We start from the raw sequence: 14959 nt of genomic DNA on the forward strand, positions 1-14959 counted from the left end.
GAAAACTAGACTTTGTGAGAGAGAAATGATTTTCTATATTCACTTAGCTCCTCTTTAAGATCAAGATCCAAACCTAGATTCAAATTTCTACCAGAGGAGGGACTAATTTAGTCTATTGTCTTTGATTTCCTCATCTATCCATGATGATGATGAGTACAGCTACATCAAAGGATTGTTTCCAAAAGGAACTCTGTCTTCTGAAGTGGCAACTAGAGTCAGGAAGCCAAGGATATGATATGAAAGGAAAAAAGAGAAGCCTGCCATTTCCTGTCTTGGACATTGAAAAAGATAGCTGGGAGGTGAGAGTGAGATAAGAATTAAAGAGGTTTAAGTTGGAATTGGGGAAATAGCTTCATAAATACCCAGAAAATAGAAGAAATCATTGAGGTTGGCACAAACTGGTGCCCAATTTGATAAGTGGGCAAAGCAGGGTGAACTGTCAGAGAGATAGGGTCTAGTTTGTAATTCTAGTCCTTCCCCAGCGATGAGTATTCAGTTGAGAGCGATGGGCCCGCCTTGGGGCCATGGTGTGGCAGGAAGATGGCAAATGGGAAATGGAGGCATGTAGTTTGGACAGCTTGGGTCAGGGGATGGATGGGAAACATATTGGACATCAAGGGGTCCACTGGGCTTTGCAGAGCTACGGGAGGTTGAGTCAGCCAGAGAGTACCAGTGAGATCAGACCTAGCCAAAAGAGACATGTGAGACACTCTAAGTGCTGACTTCAGCCAAAGGCCAGCAGGTTAAACATGACCAAGTGCATATTGGCCCATAAATCAGAGAAACCAAAGGACACACTGAGAGCATGAAGATCCGTTCTCCCCTTATACCTATCCTGAGGAGATCACTTAAGCTTCATCTCTCTCTCCATGCACCCCCAACAGCTACTTGGCAAGAAGTCTGGGAGGAGGGAAGACCTCTGAGAGATAGGAGACTCTGAGCATTTTTACTTAAAGACTGAAAAGTATCTGAACAGCCTGTTTATTCTATGGTATTGCACGAAACAACTCCAGCTTTTAATGCTGCCCAGTAGATGAAGGTTGTAAGAAAGACCACATTACTTAAAGATAAACTATTTCTCCACATCCCTAAGTTGTGGTGTAAGATAATTGATCCTATTAAAGAGCTTAGACATTGGTGGAGCCCTCAAAATGGTCTGCAATAGTCAGTTTTTGGTGTGTAACAAACAGCTCCAAGATCTCAATGGCTTACAACAACAACCATCTATTTTTAGGCTTTTGGTGGTAGAAGTTGGCTATGGTTTCGCTTATCCAAGTTGGGCTTAACAGGGAGTGGTAGAACTTCAGGCTCCTGGTTATGTTCAGTTATTTAATCTGAGGCCCAAGCTGAAGGGGCACTGGATATCTGGAATTTGCTTTTCTCTTGACATATCACAGGGGTGTAAGAGGCCAAGCCAAATCACAAAAGCACATTTTTAAGATTTTTAAAAATTTTTAAATTTATTTAACAGCACAAGCAGGGGTAGCAGGCAGAAGAAGAGGGAGAAGCAGGCTCACTGAGCAGGGAGCCTGATGTGGGGCTCGATCCCAGGACCCCGGGATCATGACCTGAGCCAAAGACAGATGCTTAATGACTGAGCCACACAGGCACCCCAAAAGCACATTTTTAAAAAAGATTTTATTTATTTATTTGTCAGAGAGAGAGCACAAGCAGAAGGAGTGGCAGGCAGAGGGAGAAGCAGGGCCCCACTGAGCAAGGAGCCCAACGCAGGACTTGATGCCAGGACCCTGGGATCATGATGTGAGCCAAAGGCAGATGCTTAACTGACCCAGGCGTCCCAACACAAAAGCACATTTAAAGTATCTGCTTGTATCATGTCTTATGACATTCTATTGGCCCAAGAAAGTCACATAGCAAAGGGCATGAATGTATACTTAAATAAAGAGGAAGCAAAAAATGGGGAATAACAATCCAAACCACCACAAGACCACCATCACTTGCCCATTCCTCACCCCCTCCCCAAACAACAATATTCCCAAACTGATTTAGGAAGTATGGGAGTAAAGTTTCCCTTGTGCAAAGAGTATCAGTGGAGCATCACAAAGGTCCCAAAAAGTCAGCATACCAGGCATGACGGAGCAAGATGAGGAAAGCCTAGGTCTTGGAGGATATAGTTGAAGGTCTTTAGCAGACACCTACCTCTAGAACTTTTTGTAATATGAAACGATTTAATGTCCATATTGTTAGCTGAGATTTCTGTCAATTGTACCTGAGTGCATCCAAACTGATACTGGACTCTTATTAGCCCTATTTTTCCATCAGGCCTAGAGAAGTAAGTACTGGAGGTTGGATTTGAACCCAAGATTTGTCTACAGAGCACATGCTTTTACTTTACTATGATACCTTGCCTTCCTAGTCTTGTGTGAGTCTGAAGTCTCTAACATACATGTCAGCTGATGCAAAGGATAATGCAGTTAAATGCCTCCATGGTGAAAAAGCAGAAAATCTGGGCATGGTAAAAAATACCAACATGGCTTTTGTCTGACCCTGTAGCCCTACAGCTCAGAGAAGAGTCAGGACCAGGCATCAGAGGCTACTCAGATATAGGACTCTACTCAGATAGAGGGCTAGTCCTGGGGTTTGCCTGAGTTTTATGCAGAGAGAGATGTTATATGATGGTGACCCCACTCAACAATTTAATCAACCTACACACTTAAAACAAGCCCTCTCAAGCACCTGCTCCCTTCATCCCCCTGTTCTTCTTTGAAATGACGAAAAGGAAATTTGGCAACTAGCAGGCCAAAGTTATCAATCTTCAAATCTATTCTATAGATCCAGATTTATGGATTACATGGAAATAGCTGTCTAGGTATTATATCCCACACAGGAGGTGTTCAGCAGGTTTACTGAATGAACGAACAAACTACAATCTAGGATCAGGTCTTGATAACCCTCACTGCAAGTCTAGAGGTCTGTTGGCCAGTATATTTAGAGTAATTGAAGCTCAGAGGGCTAGCTGATGCTAGTCAAAGTCATGTGAGACAGATCAGCCTGGATACCCAGGATATCGTGTCTTTCCAGTGAGTAGATTTCTCATACCTCTGTCCAAGGCAATTCCTACTACTAACATAAATATATATGAATAAATATGATAGTCACTGAGCATGAATCAGAGGGACATGGTGAGTGAGGTTTCCCTAGCTCCCCACAGAAGACATTGAGCCATCTCTGCCTTGAGAGGATGTGGGAAATTTGAAAGTGTAATCTAATTTCTCAGGTTTGGATGCAATTTTGTCACACAGTGCAAAATATATATATTATATAAAATTAAAATAATTATATGAACTTAAACTGATATTTTTAAGGACTCCTCCTCCTATTAAGAGAAATCTTCCCCTGTCCAAGCCCCAATCTCTTATCTGTGAGAATATCTTTAGGGTCTTCCCCATGACCCTACATAGCACTTGGCTCTCAGGTGGCATGATGACTGTCCAGGGTTGTTGTTGTTGTTTTTTATCTATTTATTTGTCTGAGAGAGAGTGTGTATAAGCAGAGGGAGCAGCAGGCAGAAGGAGAAGGAGAAGCAGGCTCCCTGCTGAACAAGGAGCCCAATAAGGGATCCCCAGATCATGACCTAAGCCGAAGGCAGATGCTTAACTGACTGAGCCACCCAGGTGCCCCGAATGTCCAGGGTTTTAACAGACCTCCAGTGACGATGGGATCCCTGGTGCCGACACATCTGTGCCATCACTATCTTTTTATACTGGGCTTCTGCACAGAGGGACCAGGATGGGGCATCCGCCTCCACCCACAGGCCTCTGCTTCCACAGCTGGGGCTGTATGGTCTTTCTTAGTTCTTATCTTTTACTTGCTCTGAAGCAGAAGGCCTTCTTAGGGAGCTTGAATTTGCCCATATCTAAGGATAACTTGATTCATGCCCCATTTTGCGGCTATTTCTTTTATTCAGTCACACAACCAGTCAACAGATATTGATGGCCAACTTTGTGCCATCAGTGTGCTAACTAGTGGTTAACAAAAGATTAGGTCCCTGCCCTCATGCAGCTTGTGGCCCAGCTGAAAATATTAACATTTAGTAAGACATTACAATGCACATGAAGTGAGTTATTATAGAGGCAATAAAATGTGCTATGAGAAGTATGAACAGGGACAGCTAATTTAGGGCAATGCAGTAAAGAGCTCGCTAAGGATGAGAACTGAAGGATGAGTAGAAATTAGCCCAGTAAAAAAGTGGGGGGGGCCCTTAAAAAACTTTTTTTTTTTTTAATTAGAGGCACCTGGCTGGCTCAGTCAGTAGAGCATGTGACTCTTGATCTCCAGGTCATGAGCATAATTCCCACCTTGGGCGTAGAGCTTACTTAAAAAAAAAAAAATTAAAGAGTGGGCGGCTGAGGGGCTCACTGTTTGGTACAAGTTGTTTCTGATGGTAGAAGAAATGCTCCGGAGGTGCCTGGGTGGCTCAGTCAGTGAACCGTCTGCCTTTGGCTCAGGTCATTATCCCAGGGTCCTGGGATTGAGCCCCACCTTGGGCTCCCTGCTTAGTGGGGAGTCTGCTTCTTCCTCTCCTCCTGCCCCTCACCCCGCTCATGCTATCTCTCTCTCTGTCAAATAAATAAATAAAATCTTTTTAAAAAAATGCTCCATGAAACTGTTACTTGGATACAGAGTTATAACCAACATTAAAACAAAAACAACATACACTTTCCCAGAGAAGAGAAAGAGTATATGAGTATATTTTCAAACTATTTTATGCTAATATAACTAGGTTAACAACATTAGACAAAGACAGTCTAAGACAGGAAAACTATAGGCTAATCTCAGTGACATACATAGTTGGGAAAATCCTAAACAAGATTTTCATAAGTCGAGGCACCTGGGTGGCTCAATCAGTTAAGCATCTGCCTTTGGCTCAGGTCATGATCCTGGGGTCCTGGGATTGAGCCTGGTGCGTCTCCCTCTCCTTGCTCAGCGGGGAGCCTCCTTCTCCCTCTCCCTCTGCCCTTCCCCTTGCTCGCTCTCTCTGGCTATCTCTCTCAAATAAATAAAATCTTTTTTAAAAAGAAAATATTTTCATAAATCTAATCAAGCTGTGGTGTGTGTGTGCTACTAATCTGACAATAAAAAAGGGGGGAAACCCATAAATAATTATTGTATTGTTTATAGGGATTTTATTGTCTACATAGAAAACCCAACGCATTATTAGAATTGATAGAAAAGCTTAGAAATGGTACTGGATATGAGATTAATATGCAAAACAATTGGTTTTCTTTAAACAAGAAGCTGATAGTAGGAAAATATAGTTTTATAAAAGCCCTTTTATATTTACAATAAAGATTTTAAGATAACTAGGAATAAACTGAACAAAAATGTTCAAGAAAGTTCTGGAAAAATTATAGCATTTATTGAAAGGTGCTAAAGAAGACCTAAATAAGCAAAGAGACACACTATGTTTATGGATGAGAAGATTTAATATTACAATGATGGCAACTGTCTCTGAATTAATCTATAAATCTAATGCAATTCTAATAAAAATCCCTAGTAACAGTTTTTCTGGATTGCACGAGCTGATTCTAAAATTTGTATGGATGAATAAAGGGCCAAGAACAACTAAGATAACAAGTTTGAAGATTTGCCTTACCATATATCAGAATTATGGCAATTATTTAGGAATTAAGATAATCTGGTATTGATACAGGGATAAACTCATAGAGCAGTGGAGCAGAATAGAAAGCTTAAAGATAATAATCATGCATAGATACTGACATAGGTACGCTGTCCTTGTTCTGTGGATCGGATTGAGCATTCAACAAATTGCACTGAAACAACTGGTTATCCATATGAAAAATAAAATAAAAATAGATTTCTACCTCATTCCATACAGAAAAAGGAGACCCAACTGGATTGAAGTCCTAAATGTGAAAAGCAAAACTTTTAAACTTTCAGAGAAAAATATAGGACAGTAAATTATTGGGATAAAATAGAATTTCTGAAATAAAATCCTTGAAAAGCACAAGCCCAAAGGGAAAAGATTGATGTTTGTCTCTGTTAAAATTGAAAACTTCTGGGGCACCTGGCTGGCTCAGTCAGAAGAATATACGACTCCTGATTTTGGGGTCGTGAGTTTGAGCCTCACATTGGGTGTAGAGATTATTTAAGGGGCGCCTGGGTGGCTCAGTCATTAAGCATCTGCCTTCAGCTCAGGTCATGATCCCAGGGTCCTGGGGCTCCCTGCCCAGCGGGAAGCCTGCTTCTCCCTCTCCCTCTCCCCCGTTTGTGTTCCCTCTCTCTCTGTCAAATAAATAAATAAAATCTTTTTTAAAAATAAAAATAAAGTCTTTTTTTGGAACAAATAAATAAAAGTCATTATATGTTACAAATTAACAACAAAGCATTTATTACCCTGAGAAAGGATAACAGAATAGCCAAACAATAAGATTATGAGGGAGACTTTTTATTGGTTACCTTTTTAAAATTTTTTAAAAATTTTAAAAAGATTTTATTTAGTTCTTTGACAGCACGAGAGAGCACAAGCAGGGGGAGTGGCAGAGAGAGGGAGAAGCAGGCTCTCTGCTGAGCAGGGAGCCCTACGAGGGGCTCGATCCCAGGACCCTGGGATCGGGCCCTGAGCTGAAGGCAGACACTTAACCGACTGAGCCACCCAGGCGCCCCATGGTTACCTTTTTTAAAAAGGAAAATTCACATAGTGTAGAGTACATTTTAAAGTGTACAGTTCTGAGGTATTTAGCATATTCACAATGTTATGTGACTACTACCTTTCTCTAGTTTCCAAAGCTTTTTCATCACCCCATAAGACTACTCCATATCCATTAAGTAATCACTCCATATTCCCCCAACTTCATCCCCTGGTAACCTCTAATCTGCTTTCTATCTCTGGATTTGCCTATTTGCCTGTAGACTGCATATATCTTATGAAAAGGAATCACATGTGGGCGCCTGGGTGGCTCAATGGGTTGAGCCTCTGACTCTGGCTCGGGTCATGATCTCAGCAGGGTGTCTGCTTGTCCCTCTCCCTCTGCCTTTCCCCCTGCTCATGCACTCTCTCTCTAGCCCCCAAATAAATACATAAAATCTTTAAGAAAGAAAGAAAGAAAGAAAGAAAGAAAGAAAGAAAGAAAGGAAGGAGAAGAAAGAAAGAAAGAAAGAAAGAAAGAAAGAAAGAAAGAAAGAAAGAAAGAAAGAAGAAAGAAAGAAAGAAAGAAAGAAAGAAAGAAAGAAAGAAAGAAAGAAAAAAGAGGAACCACGCAGGAGCACCTGGGTGCTCAGTCGGTTAAGCCTCCCACTCTTGGTTTTGGCTCAGGTCATGATCTCAGGGTCTTGAGATTGCCCGGCACTGGGCTCCCTGCTCACTGGGGAGTCTACCTCCCTTCTCTCTCTCCCTCTGCTCCTCTCCCTGTGCATGCTCTCAGTCTCTTTCTAAGATAAATAAATCTTAAAAAAAAAAAAAAAAGGAATCACGCAACATGCGATCTTTTGTGTCTGGCTTCTTATATTTAACATAATGTTTTCGGGGTTCATCAAAGTAGCATGTATCAGTACTACATTCCTTTTTATGGCTGAATACTTACTATTTCATTCTACCTATATATCATAATTTGTTTATCCGTTCATCAGTTGATGGACATTTGGGCTGTTTCTACCTTTTGACTATTATAAACAGTGCTGCTATAAACATTGTACAGTTTTCTGTGTGGACACATGCTTTTATTTCTCAGGTAAAATTGCTGGTTCATACACAAAACTGGACCCTACTTAAAGTGCTAAGGACAGATTCTAGTCAGTAGAATACTGTTGCGGTAAGGAAAAGAGGCCAGCATAAGTGAAACTCAACTCTGATTTAGACAGACGTCACTGGGCATTTAAAAGGGAGAATGAGGGAACAGGGAGTAGGGGCGAGTGGGGACTTTGTTGAATGGAAGAGAAGAATTACAAAAAGCAGGAAGCGGGGTGGTTGGTCCACGTGACATTCATTTGGGTTTATTAACTGGGGCTTGTCCAAGTTAGGCTCCTACCCTCCCCCAGTGGTTGGGAGGCAGGAACTTACCTTCAGGCATTGGCTAGAACAAACAGTAAGTTCTTTTGGCAGCCTTGAGTTTTCTCAGGCAGGCACTCTAAGTGGGGCAAGGGTCATCCGAGGGATGTGGCCTTGAGCTGTTAGAAATGGTGCTGGGATGGAGTGCCTGGGTGGCTCAGCCATTAAGCATCTGCCTTCGGCTCAGGGCATGATCCCGGTGTTCTGGGATCGAGCCCTGCGTCAGGCTCCTCCGCTGGGAGCCTGCTTCTTCCTCTCCCACTCCCCTGCTTGTGTTCCCTCTCTCGCTGGCTGTCTCTCTCTCCGTCAAATAAATAAAATCTTTAAAAAGAAAAGAAAAGAAATGGTGCTGGCATTTAAGTCTTTATAGGGCTAGATGGAAAGGGCTTAGAGGAACCTGGCTGGAATTTGGTCAGTCATATGGTAATTCTGTCTTTAACTTCTGAAAGAACCATGGTATCTTTGTGTGCCTTTTGAAATACATGTGAATATATTGCTATTCCAAAAATTAAATTAGTAACAAAAAGCACATTAGAGGAGACATCATATATAGGCTTATAACCAAGAAGAATTACTACCTAGAATTTGTGGAGAACTTCCTCAAATCAAGATGGAAAAAGATAATAAACCCAACAGAAAAAGTGAAAATAGTATGAAAGACAATTCCTCAAAGAAGAAACAAAAACTGCCAATTAAAATAACAATGAGATAACATTTTACATCCATCAAATTAGCAAAGATGAGTCTGATAATAGCAAATGTTGGTGACTCTATGGGGCAATAGGGACCCTCTTTTTTTTTTTTTAAGATTTTATGTATTTAGGGGCACCTGGGGCTCAGTCATTGAGCGTCTGCCTTCAACTCAGGGCGTGATCCCGGAGTCCTGGGATCGAGCCCCACATCAGGCTCCTCCGCTGGGAGCCTGCTTCTTCCTCTCCCACTCCCCCTGCCTGTGCTCCCTCTCTCGCTGGCTGTCTGTCAAATAAATACATAAAATCTTTAATAAAAAAAAAGATTTTATGTATTTATTTGAGAGAGACAGTGAGCAGGAGAGAGAGGGATCACAAGCGGGGTGCGGGGGGTGGGGATGGAGAAGCAGACTCCCCGCTGAGCAGGGAGCCCGACATGGGGCTCATCGCAGGACTCTGGGATCATGACCTGAGCCGAAGGCAGAAACTTAACCGACTCAGTCACTCAGGTGCCCCGCAGTTTTGAGGAATTTAAAAAAGCTTTGTAGCTGGATTTGCCCTGGAGCAGTCTGGCCATGTGGACGTGGACAGCACACTGGACCATTTAAGCCATGATGACAGAAAAACATACGTAAGGCCTTCTTCTTCTTTTTTTAAGATTTTATTTTTAAGTTATACTCTACACCCAACCTAGGGCTTGAACTCACAACCTTGAGATCAAGAGCCACCTACCCTACAAACTGAGCCAGTCAGGCACCTTTTTAAAGGCCTTCTTCATAAAGAGGGTATAATAGGCAGCTGGCTGGCTCAGTCTGTAGAGCTAGCAGCACTTGATGTTGGGGTCGTGAGTTCAAGTCCCAGGTTGGGTGTAGAGATTACTTAAAAATAAAGTCTTAAAAAAGAAGAGAAAATATAAGGTCAGATATGAATTTTTCTTTGAAGAATGGAAGCCTGTTTTTAATTAGCAAAGGGCTCACTAACTAGATTTGGAAAACTTCAAAAAGTTAAATACAAATCTCAAAGTGAATGCATTTTTACATTGCACTCACTGCTCTCAAGATTCTGGCATCCAAAGGGAAGAGAATGCATACCACTGCGCACGCGGTGCTGAGGCTGCCACACCCACGATCTCTCAGTTCTTCTCATTGTCTATCTGTTCACCTATCTGTATCCCTCCCTGGGTGAGAACTTCCAAAAAGGCAGGGACGGGGGCGCCTAGGTGGCTCAGTCGGTTAAGTGACTGCCTTCAGCTCCATCCTGGGGTCCTGGGATCGAGCCCTGAGTTGGGCTCTCCTCTCCCTCTGCCCTTCCCCCTGCTCATACTCGCGCCCGCGCTCTCTCTCTCAAATAAATAAAATCTTTAAAAAACAACAAAAAAGCAGGCACCGTGTCTGTCCTGTCTCTTCTGTGTGCCCAGCATCCAGCAGTGTGGCACGTGCACAGCTGTGTCCCTGGCTCCATGCCACAGCTAGCCCACAATAAAGGCTTCTTTTTTGGGGTTTTGTTTTAATTGCTGAGGCAGCCGCTTTCTTCTTGTTTATACTTATTAGATAAACCAAAAGAACTGTTCAGTTTGTTATATGAACATGTGTAGAGGCATATATGACTGAAATTAACCATCTAACAATATAAAATGTCTATGTTCAGAGTCCATCAACGCTTCGGGATTCTGAGCTATTTTCTAGAATGGAAAACCGACTTAGCATCTCCATCTCCAGCAGATGCATGCTGTCTCCTGTGATAATTAAGGAATGCGATGGTCCTCCCAAGTCCAGAGTACATGTTTGCTGCAAGTGCTGGCTGCAATTTTCTGGTCTTCAGTTCCAACCCTGGCTAAGCTAACACAGTGTCTCCTTGGTGACTACTGATCCTTCTCCTCGTATTCTTTGATTTCTGAACAATCTCTAGAAGTTGCTGCAACACTGCTTGGTTGTCATTCATATACCAAGGAGATCTTCCTTTCTTTAACGAGACTTTCCAGAGACTGCTCCTTTACTTCGGTGTCTAGTAAGCACAGTGTGTGCATGCTGTTCCTTCTGTTCTTCACTTTGTTGAAGAGGCTTTCTGGTCTCCAAGTGTCTGTCCAAAAAACAATAGAAATTGTCTCTCCAAATTTATACAGCTGTAAACTACAGCAGCCTACAGCATTTATTATGGAAGCATTTTGAATAACTTGATAAGAGATTCCCAGTTTTGTTGCTCTCAGAATAAGAGCACTGTATGTTGTCGTCCCAAAGGGATCATCAACATCATTGATATCAGTGTCCTTCAAAATATTATCTACTTCTTGTGCCACTTCTCTATGAGCAAGAATCAATTTTCTTCCATTAAACTCTTCCAGGACTTCATTCTTCCCTTCTGTCAAGTTAAGTGTCTGCCTTCAGCTCCAGTTATGATCCTGTGGTCTTACAACTTCTGGACCCTTGGACGTTGATGTTCTTGGCATTACCCAGGCCCAAGGTGACCTGGTAAAGCATTTCAAAGTCCAGGGGGAGGGAGACCACTAACTGCTGCCTTTCTGAAGAAGCAATTACTGATCAGAGTTCCTCTTACACTGAATTTGCATCCTGCATAAAAATGAAGCAAGACATTAAGTGTAGTAACACATTTTTTTTCTTTTATAACTAATTCTTCTGAGGAGCACTGACCAAAGAAAGGAAGATGGTTTCTTAGACCTACTTTAAAGCGTGTATCTTCCCTGGATTTTTGACATTGCTTTTCAGAGCCATAATGGACCTTAGCCGGGGAGTGGCTGTCTCCCAGGAGGCCTGTCCGTGCAGATGGAGGGTGTGGTGGTGGTGAGTGATGCCTCCTTGGCAACTGGGACTGGAGACTGGAGAGGGAGGTCTTCCACTCTCAGGGCAGGGATCATGTGCATTCACCCCCTTTTTACTTAGCATCTTTCATTTCCCATCAAAGAAATGACAGTAAAATATAGAAAGCCGCACTTCCTTCTTCTAGGCCAATCTCTACCCTACTTATGTGACCAGTTATTTCCCAGTCTGGATAGGAAAAGTTCACCATTATGAGACACTCTCTAGGATGTTCATTCAGTATGGTTTGTAGTAGTGGAATTTTGTGATCCGGACACATGGTGAAAAAGAACATTCCTGTAGCAGTTTGAGATGGAGCCTAGATGGTGCCTGGCCTCTGAAAGTGCCCCATGCCCAGTGTCACATGAGCATTCTCAGTCCCCATCGTGCTTCCCCTGCTATTCCAAATCTGTGCTGTTAGCTGTGTTTGGATGGTCTGGGAGAGCAGGGAGAAGAACGAGATGGCAAATGAGAATCCAGCCATCTGTTTGCAGTTAATGTAAGGAGCTCTCTTATCACTCTGAGAACTGGAAAGTCACCAGGGGAATAATTACCACATGGACTAAAAATCTCTATTATTCTTTGGGTAGAAAAATGCAAATAGGAATTTTCCAGTGTTCCCCATCTAATCTTTGTGTCCTCAAAAACATCTCAACGGATATCATGAGGCAGGGGGTGGGGGGTGGAGGGGGGCGGGGGGGGGGAGATTTAATCCTCCATCTCAGGGAAACCTTTTTAAAATAATTTTTTCATACCTAGGTGTCATAACCATTTTACATGACATTTGAAAACATAGTGAAAAGTTTTGCATTTTTATTATTTTTCTCTACTCTTTTTCTTATGCATCCTCTTTTTTCCCAAACACAATATTGAATGTAGTGTATATGCAAGGGGGTGGATTCTTCATGTACCTGACATCCTAAATGCTTTCCTTTGTGGGGGGATCCAGAATCAGTGATGTGTTTTTGAAAGCTAATGTGCTATAATAACTTTTTTTTTTTTTTTTACTCAAATAACTCACAAGGAGGGAAACTCTAGATCTGGACTCTAACTTGGCAAGATAATATGCAGATATGATTAACTATAACAAAATCGGCAAGGTCTCAAACAGGGGCTATCAATATAAGGTTGATGTGCAAATGTAACTTCATATGACAAATATAATTTTAACTTGAACAAACACAATTTGCTATAACAAATAGTCTGACAAATGCAATTTCCTATAATAAAAAAAAAAAACCCTTAAATTTTAGGTTATGATTTCTGGAGTCAGAAGTAGCCTATCACAGAAGCTACCTGATTTTATCACTCTCTTATTTACTTATTTATTTATTTATTTTAATTTTATTTTACTTAAATTCAATTAATTAACATACAGCGTATCATCAGTTTCAGAGTTACTCATCATTTGCTTATAACACCCAGTGCTCATTACATCAAGTGCCCTCCTTAATGCCCATCACCCAGTTACCCCATCCCCCCACCCACCTCCCCTCCAGCAACCCTCAGTTAGTTTCCTATAGTTAAGAGTCTCTTATGGTTTGTCTCCCTCTCTGACTTCATCTTATTTTATTTTCCGCTTCCCTCCCCTATAATCCTCTGTGTTCTTAAATTCCGCATTTATCCCACTTTTTAAAATGAAATGGAAAACAAATACAAAATAAAATGAAATAATAGTTAAATTCTTTGACTAGAGACAGCATGCCTAAAACTAATTTTGAAAAAGCTTCTTCCCCTTGGCCAGATATTGGTCTGTTGTAACCTGGCGTCTACCTTGACACCTACTGTCTGTACCTATATCTGTGCTTCTACCTGTAGCCAAGCTGCACTGAAAGACCTCACGTCAACGAAGTTCTTTTCTTACAACACTTCCCATTAGACATCACTGTCACTTGTAACTGATTTGAACCAAGGTTGAATTACTTTTAAAACTTATCATTTATTTTTATGCCACACCTGTTACTGTAGAGTCTTCAAATGATATGGCCGTGTGTTTTAAAATTCGTCTCTTCAATTGGCTCTAAGTTCCCAGAGGGCGGGGCTAGGTCAGTTTGGGCTCAGGGTTGAATCACTGGCAACAGCACACATAGAAGATGCACTGCCCCCATATATATACCATATGTAATATAGATATGTTATTAGAAACATATGCAAATTAAATTCACATCATGTAATACAGTCTTGTCATCTTCTACTTAGTAATCATCCACTGGCAGAGGGGCTTGGCTGGCTCAGTTGGTGGAGCATGTGACTCTTGATCTCAAGGATGTGAGTTCAAGCCTCACATTGGGTGTGAAGCCTACTTAAAAATTTTTAAAAAATTAAAAAAAAAATCATCCACTGGCGGAAATTTTGGTTGTTTGCAGCACTTGACTTTTGTAAATTGCTGTGCACATTTCTGGTTATTTCCTTAAACTAAACTCTTAAATTGGAGTGTTACTTTAAGAGGTGTCAGTGCTTTCGAGTTTCCTAAACTTCTAGGAGAGAAGTACCAATCTAATACTCCCAGCAATAATGTATGGGGGTACCATTTCGACACATATTTCATTTTTCTCATTTTCTTTTCATTCTTTTTATCTTATTGTGTACGGTATTCGTATGGTACGAAATGTAAAAGTACCCCCCCTTCCCTGTCACACTTTGAATTGCCTGGTCTTCACTTCCTGCTCAGCTCAGACGATATGGGGGTTTTTCTCCCACTCCAAATACTTCTTTCCCTGGAGGACAAAAGGCTGATAGTGCACCTCAGACCTACTGTAGTTATGTTCTTCTACAATGGGCTACTCAAATCTTGGTGCCTGAAAAAACACCCACTGTCACTTGTGGATTTGGGGCAAGTGTCCTGGAATAGGGCTCCTCCTCTGCTGTGTTTTCAGGAGTGTGTAAGGGTCCCTGGAGAGCTCTTCTGTACCCTTTCCCCTAGAGCCTGTAGACAAGGATCCCCATAGTGCTGGAATGCTCTGGGAAAAACTGGAGGCCTTCCTCTCCAGAATAAACCACAAAACCTACTCCTCCCCAGGACTTCCTGTGGAAATGAGTGGGTCTCCCCCTCACAGGACTGGTAACTATCTATGCCTTGGTTGTGTTACCAAATAACACCCTGGGATAAAGGGAGAACAATTTCGGGGAAATCAACCACCTCTGGCTGGGTCCTCTCAGACCCACAGAACTAGACCCATCCTTTGGGACCTCAGCTCCTGGCCTGTAACCACATTTCTACTCCTGTCAAGATGGAAGCTGCTCTTTCTGCACGCTTATTTATCTCGCTGCTCATAGCCGAGATGAGCTCTTCCTCTGGAAATCTTTCTTCAACTCCCCACTTCTGAGAAAGGTGATCTGACAGCACTTGTCTTCCTTTTACCATATGGTAATATTTTATTGTCTGTCTCCCCTTCATTCCCAGACTGGAAGCTCTGAGAGGAAAGAGA

General features: G+C 42.0%; 1 pseudogene; it reads right to left on the minus strand.

Moving 5' to 3' along the window:
- Window positions 1-9590: 9590 nt before the first annotated feature.
- LOC113243807 (diphthine methyl ester synthase-like) lies at window positions 9591-11341 on the minus strand (annotated as a pseudogene).
- Between the last annotated feature and the right edge of the window lie 3618 nt (window positions 11342-14959).

This window comes from Ursus arctos, unplaced genomic scaffold, assembly GCF_023065955.2.
Source record: "Ursus arctos isolate Adak ecotype North America unplaced genomic scaffold, UrsArc2.0 scaffold_31, whole genome shotgun sequence".
NCBI lineage: Eukaryota > Metazoa > Chordata > Mammalia > Carnivora > Ursidae > Ursus > Ursus arctos.